This window comes from Manacus candei, unplaced genomic scaffold (assembly GCF_025592945.1).
Source record: "Manacus candei isolate 608988 ecotype Guabito, Panama unplaced genomic scaffold, ASM2559294v1 h1tg000077l, whole genome shotgun sequence".
NCBI lineage: Eukaryota > Metazoa > Chordata > Aves > Passeriformes > Pipridae > Manacus > Manacus candei.
Window position 1 is genome coordinate 8,343,111 of NW_026138125.1, and position 27,657 is coordinate 8,370,767.

A 27,657-nucleotide genomic window follows, 5' to 3' on the forward strand; every position below is an offset into this window, starting at 1 on the left:
AAAACAAAGTCCCTCTCCTTGACAGAGGCACTGAGGCATTACCATGCTCCTTACATGCAGGTATTTGTCTTCATTTCTCAGATTTAACTCTAGTGAAGCAGATGAAAATTGAAAATAAATCTGATATTGCCGTTTTCCTTTCAGATCTCTTCTGTTGTGCCTTTTCAAATCATTAGCAGGCTGCTTAAGTGCTTGCTGATGAAAGCCAAGCCATTACTTCTGCATTTATTTCCTGACATGGATTTGTTTTGCCGATTATGAGAAACAGTTCAGTAATGGCTTCGTCATCAGTTAAAAGGACCACACATTGCTGACCCCAAGTACTGAGGCAGTGCTCAGTCCCTCACCTCCTGGAGACACCCTCCCTTCCAAACACCCCCTCCCCAGGGAACCTTCCCTCCCTTGTCCTTGATGCACCCCAAGGATCCTTAACACGGGCCAATATTTAACCTCCAACAATCACACGGCCTGGCCCCCCCAGGGCACCACCCCGGGCTCCTCCGGCCCTTCTCCTGTCAGACCAGCCAGGGAGGGCAGGAGGGACCTGCAGGAGGGACCTGCAGGAGCCCAGCTCGGCTCTGCCAGGACAGGAGGCTGAGCACACGGGTCCAGAGTTGGCTGGAGTGGGGGAACTGCAGGTACAGGAGCACACAGCAGTCCGGACACCGGGAAAACTCTGCATGTATTACCTATTTGCTGCCTCTTCAAGGAGTTTGACTTCCAGAAAAAAAGATAAATAAATAAATATACACAAGGATATTTGTACACACAAGCCCCTGCCCTGTGTTTCTCAGAGGGAGGAGGAAGAGAGAAATCCAACCTGCACCCCCCAAAGAGGCAAACAAACCAAATCAGACTTCAACAGTTTCTATGCATTTCACAGCATGCACTGTCCTCCCAAAGAAAAAAGCCAAGTATTCCAATTTAAACCCTGCTTCTATGAAACTTTGTTCCTGTAGCCATTCATTTTCCCCAAAGCCTCACAGAATATCTTGTCTACTGTTGCTGAGAAGTGCTATGCACACTTACAGCAGCCTGTAACACACACACCCTGCGTGTCCTCAGCACCAACCCAACCCCTGGCTGTGCCTGGGCAGCCCAGTTTGGCTCTGGGGCTTGTGGCAGGCAGCTCACACCCCGATTGGGGCTGCTGGGATGGGATGGGAGGAGGGAAGGAGCTGGGAAGGAATCTCTGACCTTTGCAAAATACTGATTTTTCTTCAAAAACTATTTGAGAGCATGAGTTCAAAAGTCCTGTTCCCATTGCTTAAAAAGAATTACTTCTTCAAATCAATTAATGCACATACATAAGCACCACAGTCTGGTTGTAGTGACACCAGCCAGCACGTCCCTTCCAGCTGCTTCTTGTTTAGAGAGAAAGAAACACACATCTTAATGTAAGGAACAAACCATTCTACAATAAATCCCCATAGCAAGTTGCTATGGATCTAGAGATCCATGAGATATCCAGTTACTGTCTGGTGTTTGAATTTACGAGAACTTTTTCCCAAGGGAAGGATTGGGATTTAATCCAGACAAATAAAGAGGGACTAAAGCAAAAACGTGCAAAATTTATTTTCCTTTCCAAACACGTGGATCTTTGCCGTGCCCTACAGAACCGCAGCACAGCGGCAGCAGCCACTAGAGGGCATTGGGAACCCGGGCAGGGATCCCAGAGCTCCAAACAGGGATCCAGGAATCCCAGCTCCCTGACCGGCTCCACACACGATGCAAGGATTCCAGACTCCCTGCCACGCTCCATCCACAGGGATGCCGGGATCCCAGGGATCCACGTGCTCTGTGCCACAGGGATCCCAGCACCCCGTGCCATGCTCCAAACACACCAATACTGGATGCTATACGGCAGAGCTGGAGGCAGGACACAGTGCCTGAGCTTCAGCCACATACAGGAAAAAGAGGATCATTTAGGTTTAACTTCCTCCTACAGAAGCACATTATCACTGGAAAACCAGAAGCCTGCTATAGGTCATGATGGAAAAGTCCCTTTCGAAGTGGCAGCTCCCAGATTTCCAAACAAACCTGGCAAGCAGTGCAGGCAAGGAAGAGATCCTGGCTCCTGGGCAGGCCAGCATCTGCTCCTCTGAATTCCAAAGGAGGAATCACTTAACCTGGCTGCAGAAGCCCAAGCAAACAGTAAGGCAGTCCTAAGGCAGAGGTAAGGCCTGGGAGGACACCCAACGTGACAGACACACAACTGCTTCATGTACCAGAATCTAGAGAATTCTTATGGTTCCTATTCATACAGTCCCAACACTGAAGAACCCATCCCAAAACCCAATGCCTCTTCCACCTCCACAGCCAATATCGCTCTCTTTTCTTCCTAAGAAAAGTGTTTGTCTCCTGCCAAACCATTCCTGTGTGGCCCAAAGTAATGCAGGTGAAGGAGACCGTAAGCAGGACAGTCAGGATGGCTGCAAGAACCACAGGGCAGAGAAGAACCAGGAGTTCAGGCAACCCAGAACACCACAGGGACAGGGACAGGCACAGGCTGTTGGGAAATGGCCTTTAGTCCCCAGTGCCACGACCCCAACACAGAGCACAGCCCAAACCCGACCCAGAGCACAGCCCAAACCCGACCCAGAGCACAGCCCAAACCCGACCCAGAGCACAGCCCAAACCCGACCCAGAGCACAGCCCGCGCCAGACGGAGCGACCCAATTAGTGGAGACACTTAAGGCTGCGTGTCATCTCCATAGGACACAGACATGGGAACACCAACCATGAGAGCAGCTCAGACTTCCCAGATGAGATCAGAAGCACCCAGATATCGCTGACAGTCCCCATGGCCACCTGCCAAGAGCCCAAGGGCTGCACATATTTTGCATGTACCTCACCAGATTCGTATCAAAAGAAAACATCCATAACACTGGATAGCAGTTCTGCCATCCACAACAGCCACACACGAGCTGAATTCACCAACAGCTGTGTCTTTAGAAGGAGAAATGTGCATTTAAAAGCAATAATTCACAGCTTGCTCTTTAACTGAAGCTCAGACAAAGGAGCTGCCAGCCCCCAAGCAGCCCCACAAAGGCATTCCTTGCGTCGGAGAGCGGCAACCTTGGGCAGCCCTTTCTTAAGGTCTAAACTTGGTTGCCAGAATTCAGAAGATGGAAGCCAGCCACCAACCCCATTTGGCACCCACCTGCAAGCGCACTAGGCACAGGTCCATGTACTGCAGCTCCAAAAATGTGCCAAAGTGCCACCCAGAAAGGCCAAATGCCTTGGATTAAAGTGACCACAAACACAGAGAGAGTAAAGCATGGGATACTGGTTCTCCTGCACTCCTCATGTACAAAGCAAAATCACAGCACTGCTGAGCAAGAACAAAACCACCAAACTACACAATGTAAAGTGTCCTGGAAGTTCGTCCTGATGAGGTCACTAGTTCTGACATGCTCCCCAAGAGCCAATCCCTTGGTTCTTAAAAGACAAGGAAGAGGCAGCAGAGCATGAGTGTCACTTTTAAAAATAACCCCCTGTTCTTTCTCCCTCCTGGCACATGCAAGCATGGATCCATGTACTGCTCATGCTGCCAGCCCACAGATCCAGCTGACACACCAACTGCAGGAATGGCCTGGCATGGGACAACACACGAGTAACACTCACAGTGGCAGGGTGTGGGGACAGACACACAACAACACAGAAGGACAACACAACTACTTATCCAAGAGAGAAAAAAGTCTTCCCTAGGCAAAGGAATGAGCCAGAAGCAGCACCGGCCCCTTCCCGAGCAGGGTGGGGAAGGCCAGATCACACACAGCCTCTCCTTTAACAGAGGGAAGGGCAGAGGCTCTCATGCAACCCCTGGAGAACCAGCAGAGCAGCTGAAGGCCCAGGACACACAAAAAGAGACCAAAAGTACTGCCAGCTTCCCCATGCAGGGCAGCTGGGGAGCAGGGGCACTCCTGATCTTGTATGTGGGCTGAGGCCAATGGTCTATTCAACCAGAAGTGTCAAGTCCCACACTTGGGTCACAACCACCCCAGGCATCGCTCCAGGCTGGGGCAGAGGGGCTGGAAAGCTGCCAGTGGGAAAGGCTCTGGGGGTGCTGGTTGAGGGCAGCTGAACATGAGCCAGGTGTGCCCAGGTGGGCAAGAGGCCAGTGGCACCTGGTCAGTACTGGCCACAGGCCCAGGGCAGTGCCCGTCCCCTGTCCCTGTGCCGGGCACTGCTGGAGGCTCCTCGAGGGCTGCGTCCAGTTCTGGGCCCCTCACGGCAAGAAAGACACGGAGGGGCTGGAGCGTGTCCAGGGAAGGGAACGGAGCTGGGAAGGGTCTGGAGCAGCAGGAGGGGCTGAGGGAGCTGGGGGGGCTCAGCCTGGGAAAAGGAGGCTCAGGGGGGACCTTCTGGCTCTGCAACCCCCTGACAGGAGGGGGGAGCCGGGGGGAAGTTGGGCTCTGCTCCCAGGGAACAATGGACAGGAAAAGAAGAAATAGCCTCAAGTTATTCCAGGTTGGATATTGGGAAAATTTCTTCACAGAAAGGGTTGTCCAGCCTTGGCACAGGCTGCCCAGGGCCTGGAGTCCCCATCCCTGGAAGGATGTGAAAGTCATGTGGATGTAGTACTTGGGGACATGGGTTAGTGGCCTTGGCAGTGCTGGGGGAATGGTTGGACCTGATGGTCTTTTCCAACTCAAACCAGTGAGTTGAGTGATTCCACGTGGGCAGCAGAACTTCTCTGTGGTTGCAGGACCCAGAAGACAGAAAGCCCTGGCCCTGGTGTGAAGCTGGGGCTGTGTGCAGGTATTGCATCAGTACCAGTGTCTGAGGCAATCGCTGGCAGACCAACGATGAAGCAAGCACAGACACTTCCACATTGATCTGAAAACCCCAATATATATTGCAACTTCCTGGTGCCTTTGAAGCCACATGCGTATCTTTCCATATCATTTGTTGCCCTGTGGGTAACTAAAGGCAGCAGGAGGCAGCTATCAAGGATTAGCACTGCCCTGTGGAACAGCTTTCCCCTGCAGAGCCTGCACACAGCAACATCCCTCAAAACCCCTCTCTCACTCAGTCACTGTTCATGGCTCAGCGATCACGTCATCGCTGGGAGCACTGGGAAGTGAGGTGTGCAATTCCACACGTGCAGAGAACCAGCACACACGGTTTGGTGTGTACAGAAAAGGAGCAGGCTGGGGTTGGCAGGTCCCTGAGCCATCCCAGGAACACTCAGGCGTGCAGGTTTCACCTCACACAACACGCGCAGGAATCTGCTCCAGACGCTGAGACACATGGGAATTATTGTGGCTTCACACATACTCAAAGGTGTTACTTTAGTATGCTACACACTTTCCTTGCTGCCCAGGTATTCTCACATGGCACACAGACAGCTCCTACCAGAGGGGGAACACTGCATTCCAGAGCTGCCAGGAAAAGGGCTCCAGCACGGCTTCCAAGTTCCTCGGACGTTTTCGCTTTTAGTCACAACTCAGAGCTGCAGCCAACGTTGGGCACCACTCTGCCACGGCCATTCCAACTGCCCACAGAGCGGGGACAGTCCCCATCAACATCTGGTGACTTCATCTCTGCTGGGGCCTTGGGCCCAGGAGGCAAGTGGAGCACCCCTGCACATCCAGCTGCCAGACCAGCACCTTTCCCCCTGGAGTGTCAGATCTCAGCACAGAACTGCCACTGAAGATACAAATGTCATCGAAACAGAACACCTGGATTTAACCAGCAGTTGTGAATAAGACCCAAACACAAATATTTTCGACTGACAGATTATCAGGAATTGCCTGTAAAAGCTGCTCCTGAATACTTCAGGTAAAAAAATTAAAATAACTACACCACCTCAAAATGCACCCACTACCAGCACCTTCCTTTTAACTTACTCAGAGCCTACCTCTCCCAGCTTGGCCTGCTTTCCTCCAGCCAGCATTACAGTGTTTATTACAGATGTTATCTGTGCAGTGTGTGAGGAAGAAGCTCAGGGAGGAACACACACTCACAGCTTGCAAGGGTTTTGGGATTTCAATCACACACTGCTCCTATTGCATCCTGGTCTGTCCTGACAGGGGGGAAAAACAAGGAGTATGGGCAGGAACACTGAGCCCCACTCCCATGTGGGCAGCAAGGGCACACTCTGGCACGGCACCAGTCAGTGTTACTGGGATGTGGTTCCACAGCCCCTCTGGACCAGTGGAAGGCACAGCAGTGCCCGATTACCCCCCCCAGACACAGCCCCAGCTCGCTGCCATCACCCTGACCAGGGTCCTTTCCCCCAGCACCACCTCCCCACAGTGAAAATGCACCCTCAGCCCCCCAGGGGGACCAGCAGGACAGACAGCAGGGGCTGCATCACCCCCACTCCCCAAATCAGTGACACTCTCCTGGAGAACTGCACTACAATCTCAGGGAAAATCCGAGACAGCTGAAGTCATGGTCTACATGAGACCACTGACTGCTAATCTAAGAGCAACATTTTCAAATAATAGAGCTTGCCTGTTGGAAGTTTCTGTGGAATACTTCAGCCAACACAAACCAAACATTTCAAAAACAAATCTTTGTCTTCAGTATCACCAACGAAAGTCTTAGTTTTTCCTCAAAGAAGCTCTTTTTTTCCCCTGGTTTTCCCCTCTTTTCTGCACCCTGGGTTTCAGAGAAGCCAAGGTCTGATGATGTGCACAGCTTTAGAGACCATCTCTCACTGTGGCAAGCCCTGCTGCAAGATAACAATATCATCTAGTTCCTACAAATGCATTCATAAAGAGCGTCTCCCTACAGTCTCACTGTGTTTTCACACCTGTAGGGACCTAGAGAGGTGCAAATGCTTTTTATTCACAGCTCCTGACGCTATCAAGTGGGATCACTCAGAGCTCTGTGAGTGAGCTGGAGGAGCTGCTGGACCACAGGACCACCCAGGTGACCCCTCATCTGTGTCAGTATTTCACCTCACTGAGGACCCTCATTTGCACATCAATAATCCCAGCTGGGTTTTGCCTGCCTGGGTAAATCTGAACCTCCACGGTCATTTTCACAGGTTCATCACCACCAGAATACTCTACTTATGCCCCTTAGCCCAAGCACCCTACCCTGAATGCAGCTTGGGGGATTCTGATAAAAATTAGCCAAAACATTTTTTAAAACTATTTAATTGCAGAATACTACAACAGCAGAACAACAGCAAACACAGCTACAAGGCTGTAAATACTATAAATATACATGTAGATTTCTATTTTTATATATATATAAATCTGTAAACCTGAGCAGGACAGGAGCACTAGAGGTGTAGAGGAACACCATACCACAGCAGGGGCACCGAGGAGAGACAGGGCTCAGGAGAGCCTGGCTTCACACCTCCACTCACTGCTCCATTACGCTGGGATTAGAGCAGCATTCTTCAGGAGTGATGGGCTGCTACAAAGTTGGAAAGGTTAAGGGACACAGAAATGTCAGGTGTTTGTTCTGCATGCCACTTACAGCTTAACTGCTCCCACCCTCGGCCAGCCAAAGAAAATTAACCAATATTTTTAGAACAATCGGACTGAAAACAGCAGTTCCTGACCCTCCACAGTCACGAGTCACCGAACAGCCTTTTCTCACAGCAGAATCTTTCATTAACTATTACTGTGGAGTCCAAAAAGCTGAATACAAGTAGCAATCCCAAGAAAGAGGAAACACCCTGCCACACGAGAAAGTCAAATTCTTCAGAGATTATATTAGACCACCACAGAATTTCAGCAGCATTGTTCTAAAGTTTGGTCTTGCCTGTTTGGACAGGCCAGAGCCGCATTATTCTGCTCTTAAATCCAAGGGACAAGCAAACTCAGGTTCTATTACAGCCACAGTGGCCCACAGCCTCCCGTCCTCCACTGGCACTATGAAACGGGACACTCCAGAGCAGGCTGTCTGGAGGTTCTGTACAAGCCTCATGAATTCCAGAAACAGCAGATGGGCAGTCATCACTAAGAGGAAGACCAGTTGAGGCTTTTCTCCAACCTAGAACCTTCCGATGGTATTTCTGTTCTTCCCACACCAGCAATATTAACCTCAAAGTGCTGCAGCTTCCACCACAGCTTTGGTCTGATCTCTCCCTCCAACAGGATCCTCTCCCTTGCTCTGCTCCAGGTCCCTCCAGGCATCCTGCAAGCTGTCCCCCTTTCTCACCTGAGGCTTTGTAAGGCTCCACAACAGGTCTCTGTTCTACTCACGTCTTACCTGTGACAGGCTCACCTGGGACACTGATCCAGCTAACATCCAAGCCTGCATGCTAAACCAGCTCCAGATCTTTCCAAATCACTCTGTCCCAGCATTTCTCAGTTGCTGTTTTAGCAGTGTCTAAACCCCTCAGGCAAAGGGGTCACATCACCCTATGTCCCCCCAGTACTGGAGCTGCCCTGTCACGGTCCCAACCAGTGTCCATCACTGCCCTGCTATGCACCACTCAGTCAAATCATCGGGCACCTTGGCACCTCTCCCAATGCCAAATTTATCCCAATTACACACAATTCTGACACTTCTTTCCAGAGTTGCTTCAAGTGTTCCCTTTCCACCTATTTAGCTGTATGCTTTCAAACTCACAAATCTCACATGGCCTTGCCAAACCTGACTGCACTCACAGATCTCCAGAAAACCATTCCATAGATTCATCCAGACTTTTGATTTAATTGCTGTTAGAGATGCCAGAAGCAGCCAATCTCGTCCCTATTTAACACTGAATTCCCGTGGCTGACCTCGCACACACTGAGCTGCAGAGTGAAGCACGAGGCCAGCTAAAGCTCTCTTTACAGACCAGGCTGGGTTTGGAGCTCCACACAAACTGCCCCAGAGCAACGCACCCATCATCAGGTAGAAACGGGGCCACACTCCTGTGATTGAAGTGAGCTCATGACATACATCCACTGGCCATTTCCAAGGTTCAACATCTCCACATGCAGGGTCCAGCCATGACCATTCATGTCACACACAGAAGACAGTGAGTCAAAGACAACCTCACCAACTGCCCCTGAAAAAAGGAAGTGCCCAAATACTCTTTGGGCCAACAGCTCTCCTTGCTCCTGGGCAGCAATGGAGCAAGAGACCACTCCAACAGGACACAACACAGCACCTGTTCACACAGAGCAGGTGACCACACCGCTTTTTGGGAAGTATTCGGCATGAAGCCATTTTCCTCTGAGAGGAGAACATACAAGTTAAAGGAGTGACTGCACTTCCCATACACAAAAAATAACAAATACAAACTGTTCCTACAAAAGGGCAAAAAGCGCTGTCAAAGGCACGAGGAAATAAATTTTGGATACGCTGCACAGTAACTGTCACCAGCCTGCCAGCCAGATGTGCTGATGGAAAGGTCCAACAGTCAGTACACACAGGTCTACAACTCCCTGTCACTGCTCAGTGGGAATGGAAAGCCAGGCTGGTCAGCAAGGCCAGATCTGTCTCCACAGGAACCTGTCGTGTTTTCAGCCCTCTCCTGGACACAAGACAGACTCTTCTGAGTTTCATGCTGCAAAAGTTTCCACTCAAAGAAAAGCAGCATCAGAACCCAAGCCCAGGTTCCCACCAATGTGGCTCCAATTCTGAGTGCTCTGAAGTTAGCAGGAACACAGCTGCAGAGAGAAAGCAGGAGCTGCCATGTCTGCCTCTGAGCATTCAATCAGGCCAGGAATCATCTTAACTTCAGCTGGACCAGACACTAAGGAAACCACAATAAAATGGACTGAGGCATCCAAAATTATTCTCAGAATATAGGCCAGACTGGGCATGAAAACATCTGGGCTTGGCTTGAGTCATGAACCACATGAGCAAGACACCCCAGTGCTGCCTGCAGGCAGCCGAGCAGGAATGTGAGCAGCACAAAGGTAGGCAGCAGCAGCCTCCTACACCCAGATTCCCTTTCTGCGTCTTCCTCCAGCAAACATGCCACAGCCCCTTTACTCTGAAGCGTCTCCCACAGCCCAGTCCAGTGGGATTCCTAAGGATGGTGTTTCTGGGGCATCAGGCAATGTGTACACGACCACAGCTGGTCAGGCAGCTGCTCCAGGCAGGTACCCCCAGCTCTGGGGCAAAAACAAGGCACAAAGGGTTAAACCACTCCAATCCTGGCCTATGCTCACACCCATGTCCATCAGGCCAGCACTGTACATACTCCAAGGATCCCTTACCCCGCTACACCAACACACACCAGCTCCCCTCCCACCTGGTCCCTTGTTCCAAAAACCTGCACAAACTGACGGGACATTTATCGCAACTCCAACCAGCAAACAGACAAGGTTTCAGATACCAGAGGGGCTGCAGCAGCTCGGCTCCTCTGTCCCTCAGATGAGGGAGTGTCAGCACTACTCACTCTTAGCTTTCCAGTATCAAGGCAAGTGAACTGAGCATTCTCACCAGAACTGCTCAGCACGGCCAGAAAGCCTGAGGCACACTGCGCCACACGGGAAGGGACAGGCGTGGGGACAGGCCACTGACCAGGAACTGCTACTGCCTAGACCCAACAATGGAGAAAGGGAAAAAGAAAAGATTAAGGAGGAAATCAGCAGAACTGCAGCAATTATTTAAAAATAAACTGCTTATACATTTTAGAAATAAGTCTGATAGGAGGAACAGGTCTGAAAGAGACACAGGTCATGGCATATTTATGTATTTAATATAACATGGAAAATGGATAGACTATTATACATACAACCTATGGACTAGCCCAGGAAATTCCATTCCTGAACACCACTGTATCCTAACAATTGTTTCAACTCTCTTACTTCAGAAGGGATTGAGCCTGGTCCCTTCAGTGGAAGGTACTACCACATATGGCTTCAAGCTGCCCAGAAGAGGCTGAGAACTCAACACCCATGTTTCAGGATGGAGCACATTTGGGACACACCAGGAACAGAGCTCACAGCTTAGTCTCCTCCAGAAGAAATCCAGCACACAACATGCCCAAACTGCTCTGCAACTCTCAACAAACAGAGCTCATCGGGGGGATGAGCTTCTAAAACCCCACCAGTGCTCCAGGACAGAACCCCACCACTGGTGTTCCAGGACAGAACCCCAGTGTGGGTTAGAGCCACAGAGCCATCTGACCCCAAAAGCATGTTGGACCAACAGCCCTTCCCCACAGCTCTGCAGCCCCCAAAGTCAGCTACCAAGGGCAAGCAGGACTCCAAGAGGTGTGTTGGGGGGAGGAGAAAAGGGGGTGAGAATGAACATTGAACTAAAACCTGGGGGTTTTGCACAGCCCAGCAGCCCCAGGGCTCCACAGGACATCAGTGCTCAGTGTCCCATCATGGCTCCGGCTGTCACTCCCACAGCTGGCACCAGGCACTGCCAGTCCAGAGCTGCTTCTCCAGGGACATGGTCCTGCTCCATTGGCTCTGCAGCAGCACTACACCGTTAATGAAGGTTTTATCTCTCCCTCTTCCTGTCAGCACAGACCCAGACAGGCTGACTCTGTCAACATTAAGAATGCTTATTTTTCCCCCATTCACTATCTCCAAGCCAAAACAACATCTGGAACTTCAGCTTGCTATACAAAGAGAGACAGATTAAAACTGGAAAAAGCTACACATCAGCTTCCCAAGCTTTACATGTTTCTGCTTTTATCCAAACTTCCCACATGTGCCTTCCAAAACAGCTCCACTGGGAGAAAAACCGAGTCCTTCGTACAGACTCCCAAACACAATGTAAGGCCCCTTCCTTATAAATATACTTCAAAATAACCTCGAAAAGGATTATCAGAAAAATAACACAAGCAAAACCGATAGGAAAGTGAGAATTTACCATCACTTCTTACACAAAAGAGAGGTGACATATCAGTGACCTAGAAAAGGAAATTAAACAAAGAATATTACTGGTGTGTGTTACTTGATAAACTAATGGAAAAAATCCTGGCGCCATTTCAGGCTACATAAAGGTCCCACTTTAACAGACAGCTGTCTCCAGTGTCATTTAAGTGTGCTTTTTGCTTAGATCATGGTCAATGAATCATGAAAATCAATACAGAAGGAAAACATAAAACCACGCTGCAGACAGGCTCAGCAGTGGAGCATGTACCAACTAGCACCAGCCTTGGCTGGAGAAAGACGTGCCAAATAAACACAGACTAGTTATTCCAACAACATTTATTTAACTCTTAGTAGTTAATTAACAGAAGTCATGACTACTGGTTATTTTCTAACCAGCCATCCCACTGCAGTTACGCACTCCCGGCTCACCACCAAAGCTCTCCCTCCTCTCCCCCGCGTGTGCCGCCTCTGCCCGGCACTCCCGGCCTCACCCACAGCTGGCCCGCAGCCCGGCACAGCTCCCACCCCGAGCACAGCTGGAGCTGGGTGATGGTGGCCCAGAGGTTCCCCGCCATGGCCAGCTCCGCTGTCCCGGAGCACCCACAGCCCAGGAGCTGCCCAGGCCTGCCTGGGTGCTGGGCCAGCCCTTCCCCAGGGACACGCTGCCGCCTGCTAAGCAATGACTGCTCTCCGAGCAGGAATTTCCATCCCACAGCCCCCCTGGACGAGCTATCCCAGTGCCAGTCCCGGGCTGCAGGAAGCCGCCGTGCCGCTGCCAATCGCAGTATTATTTTCAGCTGACAATCACGTAAAACCAATTTGAATGGCCAAAGCAGAATAAAGCGTATGTTTTCAGGAACAAACAAAACATGTCTCACGGGTTTCTGCATCTAGCAGCAGATTTTACCATAACACAGAGTGGAACCCAATTAAAATAGTTCTCGTTGAACGGAACAGGCCCGTGTTGGAGTGGAAGGAGAGAGAGCCAACCCCCACATTGTAGCAGTGCTTTGACAGTCTCATAGCAATGACCACCAGTTCAAACACACGGCGCATGCCAGCGCCAGGGAAGCAACAGCAGCATAAGCTCAAATGGTAATTTGCTGCTGAATACACACAAAAACCCTCTCCGCACCACTCAGAAATTACTCATGTTTTAGCAGATTTTTGCTTTGCACCCAGCTGTTGCCTGTTCCCAAGGCATCTACTCAAGAATTAGCCATTTCCTCTCTGAAAAGCAGGATTAACTCACAGCAGCAGTGAGGCTCGGTCCCCCCAGCCCCTGTCCCTGCAGGTCCCCAGCCTGCCCCTCAGCAGCCGGGCACTCCAGAGGAAGCTGAGCACTGCCAGCAAACAAGCAGATCAGAGCTGAATAAATGAATCCTTTATCAATGCTTTTAAAACTTCATTTTTCTGTCAGTTGGCTGAAAAAACAGGAATTACTAAATCATCTCCAAAACTCCCAGAATTGACTGAATAATATGAACTCACTTGACAGTTTGAGCCAGTAAAAACAAAAGTCACCCCTACTGATGTGTGCAGCAGTCACTGCCCCGTGCCTGGGAACAGTCACCGCAGACATGGACAAGACTGCATTCCTTCGGACCAGAGCTCCAGGCTGAGCTGTCCCACTGGGTGGACTTCCTGCTCGTCCTGCTTGCCATTTTGGGACACTCCTCACGGTTTCCCAGAGCAAGGATAATCATGACTTGGGCTAGCAGAGTTTGAAACTAAACCAGTGAACCACTACCATGTGAACCTGGTTGCTGGTCAGGTTTGTTTCCCATGAAGAACCACTTATGCAGTCAAACAAAATCTGCCATGCCTAGGATTTCCCTGAATTCAAAGAGCACTGCAGTATTCCCTCAATACCATGCAGGAAACTGAAATGTAGCTACCTACATGGCACAAACCACTTAACCAAGTATTTTGATTCCTCCTCTTTTTATGTTCCCTTCCACTCGCTCCAAGTCCCTCAAAGCAATTATTTTCACTCCATTCTCTGGAATCCCCCCTTTCCTTCACCTTCACATGTACCTTCCAGTCCAGGCACTCTCCTTCTGCCACCTTCTCTCCAGCTGTCTTCTGCACTAGAAGAATTTCTCATCTACTACATAGCAGATGATTTTCAAAAATTGTCACCTTTCTTTTTTTGGTCATTTTTTAAAAAATAGCTTTTATAACTAAATTCCATCTGGGGTCAACAGCTTGTTTGTTCCCTTGTTCCTGCTGGGTTCTGAGGGGCACAGCCAGGGTGCCAGTGAGCTGTGATCTCCAGCAGTGGCACCGAACATCCAACAACATGGTGTCTGGGGCTCGGTGAAGACAAGGGCTGCTGGACACTGGTTAACACTGGCCCACAGATACAAACACACTGCTGCAAGAAACAACTACAGCGACAGACCTTTAGCTCAGAACTCTGATGAGATGACTTCCTGCCTGCAGCTGCTCAGAGGAACACCTATTTCTGGACCTGCAGCTGTACATTACCTCTCAGCTCTCCTCCAGCAGCAATAAACCCTTCATCTCCCTTCTGCATACAGAAGTCTGTTCTCCTGGAGTCCTACCCCTGTCTCACCTCCATACAACCAGAGGCAGGACAGTCTCCTATCAGCACCACAAGCCTGAAGCATAAGAGAGGTCTTGCCTGCAACTGGTGGGAACATGAATTCTGAACAAAGGCTCTGCTCCATGGTCTGTATTTGACTGTAACATGAAGGCTCTGCTCACCTGCCACCAGGTGGGGAGGAGGGGGCAGGAGATGTTTGAGCACTCTGTTGTCACCCCTGCAAAAGGCTGAGCTGTCACTGCACCATGACACGGGCACCAGCAGCACCAGCTCAGGGCAGACAAAGCAAGCCACGGAACAAACCCAAAAGCACCGAGTTCCCACAAGCAGGGCTGCAAAGAAATTAAACAGTTTCAAAATAATTCTGTGGCAAACTTCCCAGGGGCAGAGTTGCCAAACTAGCAACTCTGGGGAGGGCTGGATGAGCCAGGGCTCTCTGCAGGTCTGCACGGCTCCCCAGGAAAAAGCAATCCCTGGCCACCCGAAAATCCAGCCAGGCTGCACAAGCTGCTCCCGGCAAGGAACGCCACACAAAATGATTTCAGCACTACATGGAGTACTTCATCCTTCCTACACGGCTCCAGTTCCCTGCACACAGCTGCAGGGGCTGTGTGATGCTGTGCTGCCATTAGAGAAGTTTTCTTAGTGAGGGTAAAGGTTTCTCTGGACCTTCCACGCTGCTTTAAGCCTTCACTCCATCTTCACCCCCTTTCTCCTGCCTCCTCCCTCAAACCCAAAGCCTTAATCTTGGGAAGGCACAAAATGTCAGTGACATAATTTCAAAGCACTTCACAGCCCCAACCCTTCCCAGCTGAGGCTGGATAAATCCCCAGGATGAACACCCAGCAGCGGGTACACCACACTTGCCTTTTGCTGCAGTCGCTTCACTTGAGCAGGAACTCTGCACTCGGGATGGAAGTTTCACTGGACTAATACCAGGAAAAAAATAGCTACAGAAATGCAAAATAAACCCTACTGAGTAATTGTGTGAGCATAATGATTCAGAGACAAGCTAAGCAAAATTCAAGTTTTAAAACAAACAAACCAAAAAATCCCCCCACAAAGCCCCCAACCCACACATTTGGAATTTTAACTAGTTTTCTGAAATTTTCAAAACAGCATTTTACATCTCCACGGGTGGAATATTCATTTCAGGTTTTGCTGTGTATTTAAATGCTCACAAGCTGATCAAGGTGATTTAAATTAGAAAGTTGAGTACAATTTAAATAACTCATTTCATGCATGATTTTGTACTTATTTTTTGTTCTTTTTTAAGAAAGGTTTAATTACAGTTCAACACAAATGAACATATTAAGACTAACTTAATATAGGTTTTAAAGACCACTTCCTTCTCCGTCCCTCTACTCCAGCACCCAGGAACCCAGGTTTCCAGTTTTTTACAAAAAGCAATATTTTATTATTATTATTATTTACTTTTACAAATAGTATATTTCTGAGTTTATTATTAATTGGAAAACAGGCCTACAGTGGCCTGATTGTGCTAATTACAGAAGAAAAATTATCAGAGCCTTCTGCCAGTAAAGCCCAAGGACACAGGACGTGTGGCTGTTGAACTGACCTGGCCAAAGCCAGCCAGGTGAGCTTGGCTGGGTGGCCTGGGTGGGAGGAGAAAAGACCACCCTGTTTCTCAGCTCTTGGATCAAGTGGAGTCAGGCTTTGCTGCTCTCAGGAGCCCCAGTAAACAGCCCCCACCATCCCACACCTGAAGTTTCAGGAAGACCTGAAACACTCTTTACAAATCTCTGCCATGTCTCAGACCAGGAGGGAGTGTTCCATCACCTTTAAACTCTTCTCATTAAGCAGCTGGGGCGAGCCTTTAACAAACTTTATTTAGCATTTACTGGGGGGGTTTATAACAAGCAAACAAAAACACAAATTAAATTAAACCCAAAACAGTTCAGCCATTTAGGGTAATTTTAACTTTTATACTCCAGACGCACAACCGCAAAGGTGCCGCCTATTTCTGCAGGACCTCGGCCTGGCTCAGCCCTGCAAATCTCATTATTTCCTCAAATCCTTCCACAGAGGCCCAAGTTTTAGCTTGCTAATTTTTAACTCAATTCAGAGTAAAATCAAAGGCTAGTTTTTTATTTTGCACGTTTCACGTAGAAAATATTTGCCATGTTCATTTATTTTATTTAAGCATTTTAAATTACTTTAAAAGACAGCTTTTTCTGCGAGTATTTTTGTTTGCTTGCTTTGTAAGGAAGTGGCCTTTCAAGATCAGAGAATCAACAGAATCTCCCTTAAACATCATCAGATACTCAAATATTCCCTTGGTGCCTCGGGGAACTGATCACATACTGCATAGCAAACCCACCTTCATGCTAAGCTATAACTCACAGCAGGCCAGAAAAGCCTATTTCCTTTGGCCTGGGTTTGCTTCTTGACACAGTAGCTACTGTGGTCTCTTGACCCATAATTATCACCCAAAAAGAAGATAACATATTAAGCACCTTTTTCCTTCAGCTGTTAGGACCACAGGTGCCTGCAGAGGGTCTGTGACCCTAAGAACAAGTTGGGTAAAACCTGTAAGCTGCACCATGCTGACAGCTAACACACTTACAGACACCTTTCATACAATTGTGATATGCCAGTGTTAAATCAGACATTTTTGGCTTGTCCAACATTAATTTTTTAATTAATATGCCATTATAAACTCAATTTCAGAAGAATCCCTCATTCCCATACAACCCAACACACCTGTGGAACTGAAACAAGATCAATCCTGTCAAAAAAAGCCTTAAGATTTTTGGAAGAACATTTCAGAACTTTGAGGAAAACCCCCACATTGGTATCCTTTCCCACTGCTTGCATACCAACCCCTCAGAGACTTCACTTACAGCCTACACATCACTGCTGTTTCAGCTTTGGGTTGGGTTTATTTCCCTTCGTGGTCACACTGGACAGTGTTCCAGAAAGAACCTTTTCTATGCACACTCACTTTCTGCTGCCCGAGTCCTCCTCCCCTGGGGGACCCTGCAGTCCCCCTGCAGAGGGTCCCTGCCAGTGCAGCCTAAGAAGGGAGGGCGAGGTCTCCAGCCCCCGTGCCCTGCAGTGCTGCCCTCACACCTCCCACCAAGGGAAGGCTGCTAAAAACCACAGTCCCCACCCTGAGAGACGTCACACGTGCCACTGGGAACTGCTCAGGTGAGACAATCCCGAGCCAAACACGCAATCCTCTGCCATCACATTTCTATTGACTTGCCAGCAAGGACCTTCCCCCGATGCCAGGGTACCACTGCAGGACACAGACTGCCCAGCAAACCACCCCAAACCTCACCGAGGGCTTGCTGGCCTCTGCTTTGCTCACACTTGGAACACGAAGCGTGTGCAGAGGGAACAGCACCAATTAACAGCTGACAAGCAATAACTTACTCTGGTAGGGACACTTTGCCACATGCCTGGCCCTGTGCCACTGCCTCCTCTCACGGTGACACCCGAGTCCCACAAAGCCTCCCTGAGTGTCCCTCTTTCCCCAACCCCCCCAGTCACTTGTATCTGTAACGAGAGCCAAACTCCATCTCGGTTCCCAGAAGGCCCCTTTAGGAGCCCTGACAGCAGAGACCACCTTCACTCTCAGCACAGTGGTTCTTCACCCCCTAAACCGTGTGGCCCCAGTGCCACTTTCGGTTCACAGGCACCCGAATTCCTACCAGAAGGCAGGCAAAAGCCACGAGTGGTGCTCCTCCCCTCCGCAGAAGAACGAGGGCTTGTCAGTTTGTTTAGCTTGGTTTCCCTGTGGCACACACACCCCTGAAGAAGAGCACTTGCTTCTCTTTCCAGATTTCCATCACAGCCAGGAAAAATCATGAATCTCCCTCTGCAAGGAGGGCATCTGTTGATATTTTCACCCAGGTCTGAAAAGAACCATCAGGCACCAGGAGACAAACATCGCAGTCCTTCCAAAGCTTGAGGAAAGCAGTTTCCTTGAGGAGACAGCACAGGCACTCACTCCGGCCACACAAGGATGGACACTGCAGAGCAGGAACAGTGACCAGGGGACTCTGTGCAGAGGAACAGCAGCCTCTGAATTGCACCTACTTCACTTGAGAACAGCCTCAAAACACAAGCAAGCTCTCAAGATCCCTTTCTTCTGCATCCATCTGCCGCTGTGTTGCTGTGCTGTGGCTCTGTGAGCCCAGCCTTGCGGAACAACTTCCAGTTAATTCACCTACTCCATTTGCTTTAGTCCACTCCCCAGAGTTCCATATCCAGTAGATATTTATTTTAAAGCTAAGCCAAAACCATTCAAATGCTAACACTTCAGGGCCTTCAATACTCCTGGTTGCATAAAGGAGGGCCTCTCTTAGAATAAAAGAGCATCCACTTTGGGAACTAAACCAACATGACTGTAATTGGGCTGCACGTCAAAGTTTCACAAATCCCCAGACTGGAAATAAAGTAGGTTTTACTCCTTGCAGACCCTTTGTCATGGAAGGTGTAAAACTGCACTGCAGCCTCGGGAACAGCAATTCCTCACCAGAGACTCCAGGAACTGCGTAAGAAAACCAAGCTTCAAAAGCCAGTTGGGTGTTCTGGCTCCTCACTGCATGGCATTTTGGCCTTCCTAATGGAGAAACTAGAAAAAGTTCCCTCCAAATCCTGGATGCTCTTTCACATGAGAGTCCAATACCTGTTTTCTTTGAATGTCTAAACAACATCCAGGAACAAATTCCAAACAAAAAGATGAAGTTAAAGTCTTTTCCAGTTGTTAAAATACACCACTTTTGCACCAGGCATGGAAATACCGTATTTCTTTCAAACAGCCTTTTGATGGTGCTTAGGTTTTTACTTCCATCATTTAGGAACAGTCATATTGATTCACTCATTCTTCAAAATATGACATGTTGTAAGGAAGGTGCATGGAGGGAAGGGTCTAAATAGGTTCAGATTTTAGAACAGGTTTTGCAGACCTTGCCCAGGTTTGCTTCAGAGGTATGACATTAGTCTTACAAATGTGTAAAACGCACACAACCAAGATAGAAAAAACACCCTATTGTTTAGGCAAGCTGGGACATGTCACTCAGATTACTCTCTACTGGAGGCTGATGCAAACATGCCAGGTCCACAAACACACTGAAGTGTCTACGTGGCATTTCTGGCACATTTGTAAAGGCCTAATTGACAACGAACTAATGTGAGGTTAAGGGAGAGCAAAAGCCAAGCCAAAGAGTCGTTCAAGAATTTAAGAAGTGCACAGGCCTGACAGCAAAAGCCAAGGAAAGGCAGGATCCCTGAGAAGGGCCACGGAGGAAAGGCCAAGGCAGGCGCCGGCCACGTCCCAGTTGCGCCTTTGCGCGCGACACGGGGACCGGGGAGGCGACACGGCCCACGCGCTGCACGGTCTGCAGGCTGCTACAGGAGCTCTGTCTGCCACCCCAGCCACTTGAAATAACTTGAATGTTTCTTTCTGGACACAGACGGGTTCAAATTATGCAAAGAAGCTGGAGGAAAGCCAACACTCCAATGATTTAACCTTCATCCTAACCACAAAGACGTACCTCTGCTCTCCCAGACGGGCGTCTGTGAGCTGGGCTGGGCACAAAGGGCTGCCCAGCCGAGCAACAAGGTTCTGCCTGAGAGAGGAACTCGACATCAAAGACAGACCCTGTGCTACCCCTGCAGGGAGGACAGCTCCCAAACCAAGAGAAGCAGAGACGGTCCCAGACCACATTTACACGTAGTCACCCCGAGAGGGAAAATGGGTGGAGTAAAAAGATGCTTCCGTGGCATTTTTCATCATCGTTTCATTTAGACCCAGGATGGACACAGGTTTTGCAACTCAATCCAAAAATAAAGGTCAAGTGGAATAAAAATTACTTAGATCAATGCTCAATACATAAGAATAAATGTCTGGAAAATAATTTCCTGAGTTTTCAAAATATTTGCTTTATTTTTCTATTGTAATCAAAATCGCCAAGAGTACACACATCCCTCCTCTGTTTTGTTGTGGGTTTTTTTAATTCACAAGTGTCAGTACTTTTTCATGAGTTAAGAGTACATCTAAAATACTTTTTCTTATCATTTGAGTCAGTATTTAAAAACCAAATTGAAAATAGCCTTTTTTTAAAAAGGTGCAACTTGTTGTAATTCCACTCCTAGGAGATATGAATTAGCTAATTTAATACTCAGACTAGTGCACTACAAGCTACACAAGTTTTCATTCTGACAATGGAAAATAAGGAGTAGCACACAGTATAGTACTTCAAGATTGACTGCCACATGAACTCCATTGCCAAATCCTCCTCCAGCCTGGGAATTGCCCAGCCCATGCCATCAAAGGTGATGTTTTAGCAGGCAGTTGCAGCAGGCAGCTACTCTCCAGCAGCAGGAAAGGATTTAATGGATTAAAAAACCCAAAAGATATCACTCCTTATGAAGTCAAGAAGAGTTTCAATGTGCAGCACGGATGTGACTTTTACCAATAACCAACCTGCAAGGCATCACCTATCTTTTCTCTAACATAAGAGTATTTTAATGTAACATGATACAATTAATATTCTCTTAAACCAAACCATTATCTTTTGATTTTGTTTTCCCTTCTAAGATTCAGACTTAAAATGACTTAATTGTTGCAGTCCACCCACACAAACACAAGAGACAAGTTTATTGCAGTGGAGAGCCCTAAATAGCACAGTCTGGTTTAGGCTGACTAATACAAACACGCATTTTGTTTAATTTTACATTTGTTCCTAGGGAGATTTCGCTCTCATCTCTTCTGCCTCCCATTCCACACCACCAGACAATGCAGGACATCACCACTCCTGAGGGATGAGTAACGTGGGGCAGCTCTGGCACCGTGCAGCAGCTTGGGGGACAGGCTGGCCACTGCTGGCCACCAGCTCAGGGGACAGACTGGCCATTGTCCTGCAGAGAAGGGAGGGCAGGCAGGTGTGTGGGACTTCCAAAAACCTGTGTCTGAGCACACAGTGAGGCCACAGCCAAGGCCAAGAGCAAGTCGGCAGCAAGGAAACCTGCAGGAACTCTCCCTGGGGAGCAGAGCACAGCAGGTCCACTCTGGCACAGACAAACCAGGCCAAGGTACCCTAAAAACCCAGACTCAGTACTCCTACAATGAACTCGAGCAAGGCAACAGTTTTCACAAACACACCGAGGCAGCACAGTGTGCTCTGCGTCTGCCCAGCCACTCGTACCCTCGCAGATCCCTCCTTAGCACCAGCACAAGAAAACAAACCGGGAATTAACCTGGGTTAGAACTAATCTGGCAAAGACAGACTAAGTTTTAACCAAATTAACACTTTATCCAGTGCACCACATGGTCAGAGATGCCTGAACAGGGGAAAGAACAGCACATGGAGAGGGAGAAGCAGGACTACTTACTCCCCTGGCATTAGTAGCCAGGAAAAAGGTTTGCGCAACCACAGCCCCAACCGCCTCAAACCGCTGCGCCAGGAACCCCAGGCCATTCGAGGGGAGGGTTGGAGGGGCCTGCTGAGGCACACAGACTCCTGAAAGCAGGGATCAGCAGCTTCCAGGACTTCAAAGGGAAGCCACTTCTAGCCTGCGAGCTATCCGCCCAGCCAAAGGCGGCTGGCAGGGCTGCCAGCCCGCTCCTGCTGTCACCGGATCCCTGCCAGGCAAACAGCAGACCTGCAATTAGAAGAGGTGTTTGTTGGCCTCTCTTCTGCAGCTCATTAGCAGAGGTAAGGCTTGCAGTCAGAACAAGAAAGGCCCGACCTCCAGTGAGCACAACTCGCTACAACTGCTCTCTGTAAGACCAGGAACGAGCCCTCCTACCAGTTTCCACTCAACTGAGGGTCATCTGTGGCTTCAGCATGCCAGGAAGGAATGTTCCAGGGGCTCAGGACAGATGGTTAAGGGTTGCAGCATCACCTCTTCTGCAGAAAGGCCCAGATAACAGCCCTTGGTGTTCCCCCTCACCATCTCCTACCTCCATCTCTGGTCATTTCAGACATGGCAAATGATTCCAAAGTCTGCCTTGGACAATCACTGAACTGGAGGTCTTCTGTTTTAATAAACTTTTCTTAACCAAGCTGGAGCCTTCCTTTTCCTAAAGCAGAGTGGAGTTACTCTACAGCAAGCTCCAGGTACTTCCCGATGCATCTTCACACAAGCACCATGAGCAGGGAACAGTGACTTCATCTGAGCCTGCCAGGAAGGGAGATCCACTGACAACAGGACTTCTGGGGGCAAGCAACTGCTGAGCTGCCTCTGCACGCCAACAGGAGCAACAAACACCGCCACACACACCTCACTCAGCAATAACCTGACCCCAAGAGAGGTCAGGAGCAGAGGCTTAGGAAGAAGCATGAGGACACAGCATGCAAAGGTCGTTCTCCCATCCTCCTCTGCCCCTGACCCCATACTTCCCAGATGGAGATAAATTCCCAAGCCCAAACCTGCATCTGAACTACTGCATTTACTGGCTCCCTACAGGCCTACCATGAGATCCAGTTATTTCTTAAAAGAAGAATAAGTCTCCTGAATGTCCCACTACAATCAGTATATGGCTTAAACAGGCAGAAACTGTAAGTTTCAATTTTACAGCTACCGATTACTGACTACACACGGTATAACCCCTTCCTTACATCATAAGAAATTATGTAAGATCATCACTTCCCATTTACTCACATGTCAATTGTGACTTGACAAACTCTACAGTATTTCCTTTCAGGCACTTCTCTCCTTAGCAGGAATCAGTTACTTACACACACTGCATCCACACCACCTCACACAGCCTTGCAGAACAAGGCTGAGCCAACTGCACGTAAAACTAAAACAGGTCCCAGGTGTGAAGAAACTGTGGAGCTGAAGGACAATGATGATCCCAATCGATCAGGGACTTAACTGAATTCCAGCACTTGAGATAAGGGGCCTTGATCTGGGGGCTTCTCAGGTGTTCCGGAGCTGATGGCACGCCAATCTGCAGGCACAAGGAATGCAGAGCACGTTCTGCCCAGAGCTGGGCAGTCTCGTGTCCAAGAGGCTCTGGCCCCCAGCACACTGCCTGGCACAGCAGGGTGGGACAGGCACGGCCAGCGCTGGGACAGCCAGCAAGGCGAGGCACCCACAGCATGAAAAGGCAGAGCACATCAAAGGAACCCTGCCAAAGAGGACCTACCCTACCTGGCAGACTGTGATGCAGCACCTGATGGTGACTATTCAGCTCAGATGAATCACGAGGTCAGCTCTGGCCTGGCGGGGGAACACGCGAGCTGCCAGCAGAGCCCCGGCCCCTCCACGCTGCAGCGCTGCTCCCTTCCACAGGCAGGAATAGTGCCTACTTATTTCACTAGGAATGCAGGCACACTCCTCACGTTCCTTCCAGCAAACAGCATCCCACGGAGTCCAATGCTACTTTATAACCACAGTGCCTTCTCTGTGGATCTTGTCGTGAGAGAACTTTGAGAGCATGTTCTGAACACCAGCAAGGTACAGATGCAAATCCCTCTGAAACTGGAACCTGTGAGCACTGACTGTACACACACAATTCCACAACAGCACATGTTAACCTCACCTGAGGGTGGGTCACGTGCATGCTCATGTTCCAGTGTAACATGGAGAACTACTTCACTACAACCACTTACTGCTATTTGTCTGGACTTCTATGCCTTTGAAAGCATTACTCTAAAATTGTGTTTTGGCTGCAAACATAGTGGGGAAAAAAGGAATTTCTTGAAAGCATTTCCATGGAATTCCACACATTTCACAGTCAACAACGTTTTATAAATTCATGATCCCAAAATACTTCATAAACCCATGCGAAGTCAGCTTTCCAACACTGCTAGGAAACATCATTATTCCTCACTTTACAGATATGTAGAGGTAGGTACAGCATATAAATATCTTATGCCCTCAACACATGGCCACAGAACCTACGGCAGCAGAGTTCAAAAGGTGAGCTTTTTGACAGTGTCATTTACCTCTGTAACTAAGGTGCTCTTAAACTGTCTCAGTCTTGACTACCCTCAGGTCCTAAAGCAACTAATCCACCCCCTAACACACCCTGGTCAAGGCCAGCCTGCCACCCCCCATGACACGGTGAATCCTCATCACAGAGGCACTCAGAAATCACCGCGTTCAGCACCACCACTGCAACCTGCTGTAGCTCCACAGCTGCACAGGTGAGTGAGGCAGGTTTATAACCTGTTTATACACAGAATCAGATATCAAGATGCCCATTTGAGAGTTCCAATACCAAGACTGTAAATGAATTCAAGCAGCCTTTTTTTTGGCAGGGACAAGGGGGCTGAACGGGTGCCTAATTATTTTACAACGGCTGTCCCTAGATCCTATTTTAGCATCAGGCTTTCATTAAATTTAAGCATGACTTCAGAGTACCAGCTGGCTGGAAAAAACAAAAACCACAAACACAACCCACCCACAACACCCCACTGGTGTTCTTTCCCCCGCCCATGTTCTCTTCCTACCCTCTCTGAGGGCTTGGAAGACAAGTTCCATTTGGAGAGCCGGCCTCAAAAGCAGATAAGTTCTGCAGGAAATGGCTATATTTAGCCCTCCCCTTTCACCTCGGTTCCTCCACACACTCACATTCCCCTGAGGAAGGACCCTTCTACTCTTGTGTTAGAGGTGAGCTTTAGCAGGTTGCCTCAGCAGAACAAATGCAACCAACTTCATATGTGTTAAGAGCGTAAACAATCACTAGAATATCAAATATCCATCTACTAAGGCATAAAACAGAATTCTCATGTCTCAAAGTGTGTTGAATTGTGAGCTCCAGGAACACAATATGGCCAAAGCCCCTTTATGAGTGATGCCCATGGAGGGTGAGGCTGAACTTCTGCACACACCGTTTGGGTCTTCACCAATTCTTTTGTCAGTAACTAAGGCAGCCATCCTATTCTCTGCAGAGCATAAACATGAGGTGACAACCTCAACAGCTCTGCAACCAAAATATTTTCAGTTTCCTAATGTAAGTATCAAAATAAGTCATGAAAAAAACAGCAACAGTTCCTGGGCAGTGGAACTTAATGAGACTGTCAGCAACACCTCTGGAAGCATCATCAGCACCAGGCCAGTAGGATTTCCCTTTCCCAGCTTGAAACTTTGAGATACGTAATAAGCCTTAAAACTAAAAATATATAACACAGTTTTATTCTGGCCTAACTACAATTCAGGCCTGTAAGAGCTGATTATTTACAAACTGAGATGGTTGAGGGGTGATCTATCTCACAGCAACAGACCTAAAAGTTTGTCTCGAAATGGAGACAGACGGAAACACATCTGTCACTCAGCATGGAGACAAACAGGCAGAGATTTACAGTCAGGAATGACTCCCAGTCCTGGGCCACTAGGCAAGGAGCACATCCCCACCCCCCCAACCAGAGGAATGCAGGTCTTATCCCAGCAAACAATTCCTGAGAGAAAGCAAACCTCTCAAAACACTGCACACACTTAACACCTCCTGGGGGGAGCGCAGTGCACACAGGAACTTTTTGTTTCCTTAAAACAGATCTGTAACACCTCCTCCAGAAAAAAAAAAAGTTTCAGCCATCAAAGGCCCCGAGCCCTGCACTTGAGAGCTCTCCACAGCCAGGACTGCAGCTTTCCCATTTCAATTGCAAGGCACCCCAGCACTGTTCAAACAGCTCCAGCCCTTCAAGGACAGAGCTCGGAGAGTATTTGCAAAGTGCCTGCTGCATTCCAGGTCACAACCGTCCCTCTGAAGATGAGTATAAGGATCACAGCAAAGATCGGATTACAGGAAACAAAAGAAAAGTGAAGGTTAAAAATAGACTTGTCATTGCCCACAGCAAACTGCTACAGCCACAGAGTTTCTTAAACGAGAGGCTGAGATTAATTCAATGCAGACCATAAAAACACGTGAGATTTGGGACAAGAACCTGTTCTCTTTTCAAAGCTCAATGTATTGTTCCTAAAAAGTGTTTTTGTACAGAAGTGCCAGTTCTAAAGCTCAGTCCTGAACCTGAAAGCTCCCACCAGTAACACTGTCCTGAGGCACTGGTGGCTCCAGCACACCTACATAAACCCCAACTATTTCAGAACCTGCTGAAGGTGAATTTCTCTCTCAATTTTTGGAAAACAAAGTGGTTTAAACCCAGCTTACTGTAAAAGTACTGCTGGAAAGAGGTTATTTTTATGCATTTTTCTGGATTAACAGAGTTGGAAAGACTGCCCAGGCAGCTTTCCCTACTATACTCATGCCCAGATTTCACAGGCCAGCATGTGAAGCCCCCAGGTTAACACACAGACCCAACCCGAGCCTGCTCCAGGACCGCTCTCCCGCTCCAGCCCGAGCCCTGGCAGCAGCCAGGCACATCCCCTTGCCCGCCCTTCCCCCTGGAGCCCAGGGCGAGCTGGCTGTGGGTAACCGGGGGCTCAGCCCCCGCTGCCTCTGTGCGCCAGCAGGTTTGGCAGGGGAGAAGCGCCTTTAGCAGATGAATTGGCACAGAGGCTTTGGCCCGTCCCTTCCCCTCCCTCCCCAGGCACGGACGCGCCGCACTGACACGGGCAGCCCCCGCCACCCGCCCCGCTCCCACCGCCCCGGGTGGGCCGGCCCAGGGCAGCCCCGGGACGAGGACCGAGCTGCGCCCCGGCCGAGCAGCACAATGGAACGGGAGGGGAACGGGAGAGCCCCGGGGCTGCGGCTCCCGCGGTGACCCCGGGCCGGGGCTCCGTGTGCGCCCCGTGTGCCCCCCGGGCACGGGCACCGCGGGACACCCTCCGGAGAGACCCCGGGGCGGCACCGACCGGCGGGGCCGGGACCGACCCTCCCGGGGCGGCGGCACCGCCGCGGAGCCGCTCCCGCTGCGGCCGGCGGGGGCAGCGCGGCGGGCCCGGCCCGCTCGGGGCCGGCACTCACCTGGGAGGCGGCGGGGCCGGGCGGGCGGAGCGCGGCCGGTCCCGCTCAGGCCGGCGGGGCCATGGGGCGGCCGCGGCGGCTCCGCTGACAAAGGAGCGCGGGCGGGGCCGCCCGACCGGCAACGGCCCCGCGTCACTTCCGGGCGGCCGCCCCCGACACCGCCCCCTGCGGGACAGCCGCGGCACTGCGGGGCACGGGGACTGTGGGGGCACTGCGGGGGACGGGCACTGCGGGGCACTGCGGGGGCACTGCGGGGCACTGCGGGGGCACTGCGGGGGGACGGGGACTGCGGGGCACTGCGGGGGGACGGGGACTGCGGGGCACTGCGGGGCACTGCGGGGGCACTGCGGGGGGACGGGGACTGCGGGGCACGGGGACTGTGGGGGCACTGCGGGGGCACTGCGGGGCACGGGCACTGCGGGGCACGGGGACTGTGGGGGCACTGCGGGGGCACTGCGGGGCACGGGCACTGCGGGGCACGGGCACTGCGGGGC

The 27,657-nt window shown here is 50.0% G+C and overlaps 1 protein-coding gene across 2 annotated transcripts in view; it reads right to left on the reverse strand.

Moving 5' to 3' along the window:
* The window catches only part of ACVR1 (activin A receptor type 1), a 49,565-nt gene extending 22,276 nt beyond the window's left edge, over positions 1-27,289 (reverse strand). The window contains exon 1 of one of the 2 annotated variants that reach the window (XM_051810183.1): positions 27,164-27,289. The gene's annotated coding sequence lies outside the window, so the exon portion shown is untranslated. Of the gene's footprint in view, positions 1-15,180; positions 15,200-27,163 lie in introns of those variants that run through there. The other variant, XM_051810184.1, reaches the window with a different exon arrangement.
* Between the last annotated feature and the right edge of the window lie 368 nt (positions 27,290-27,657).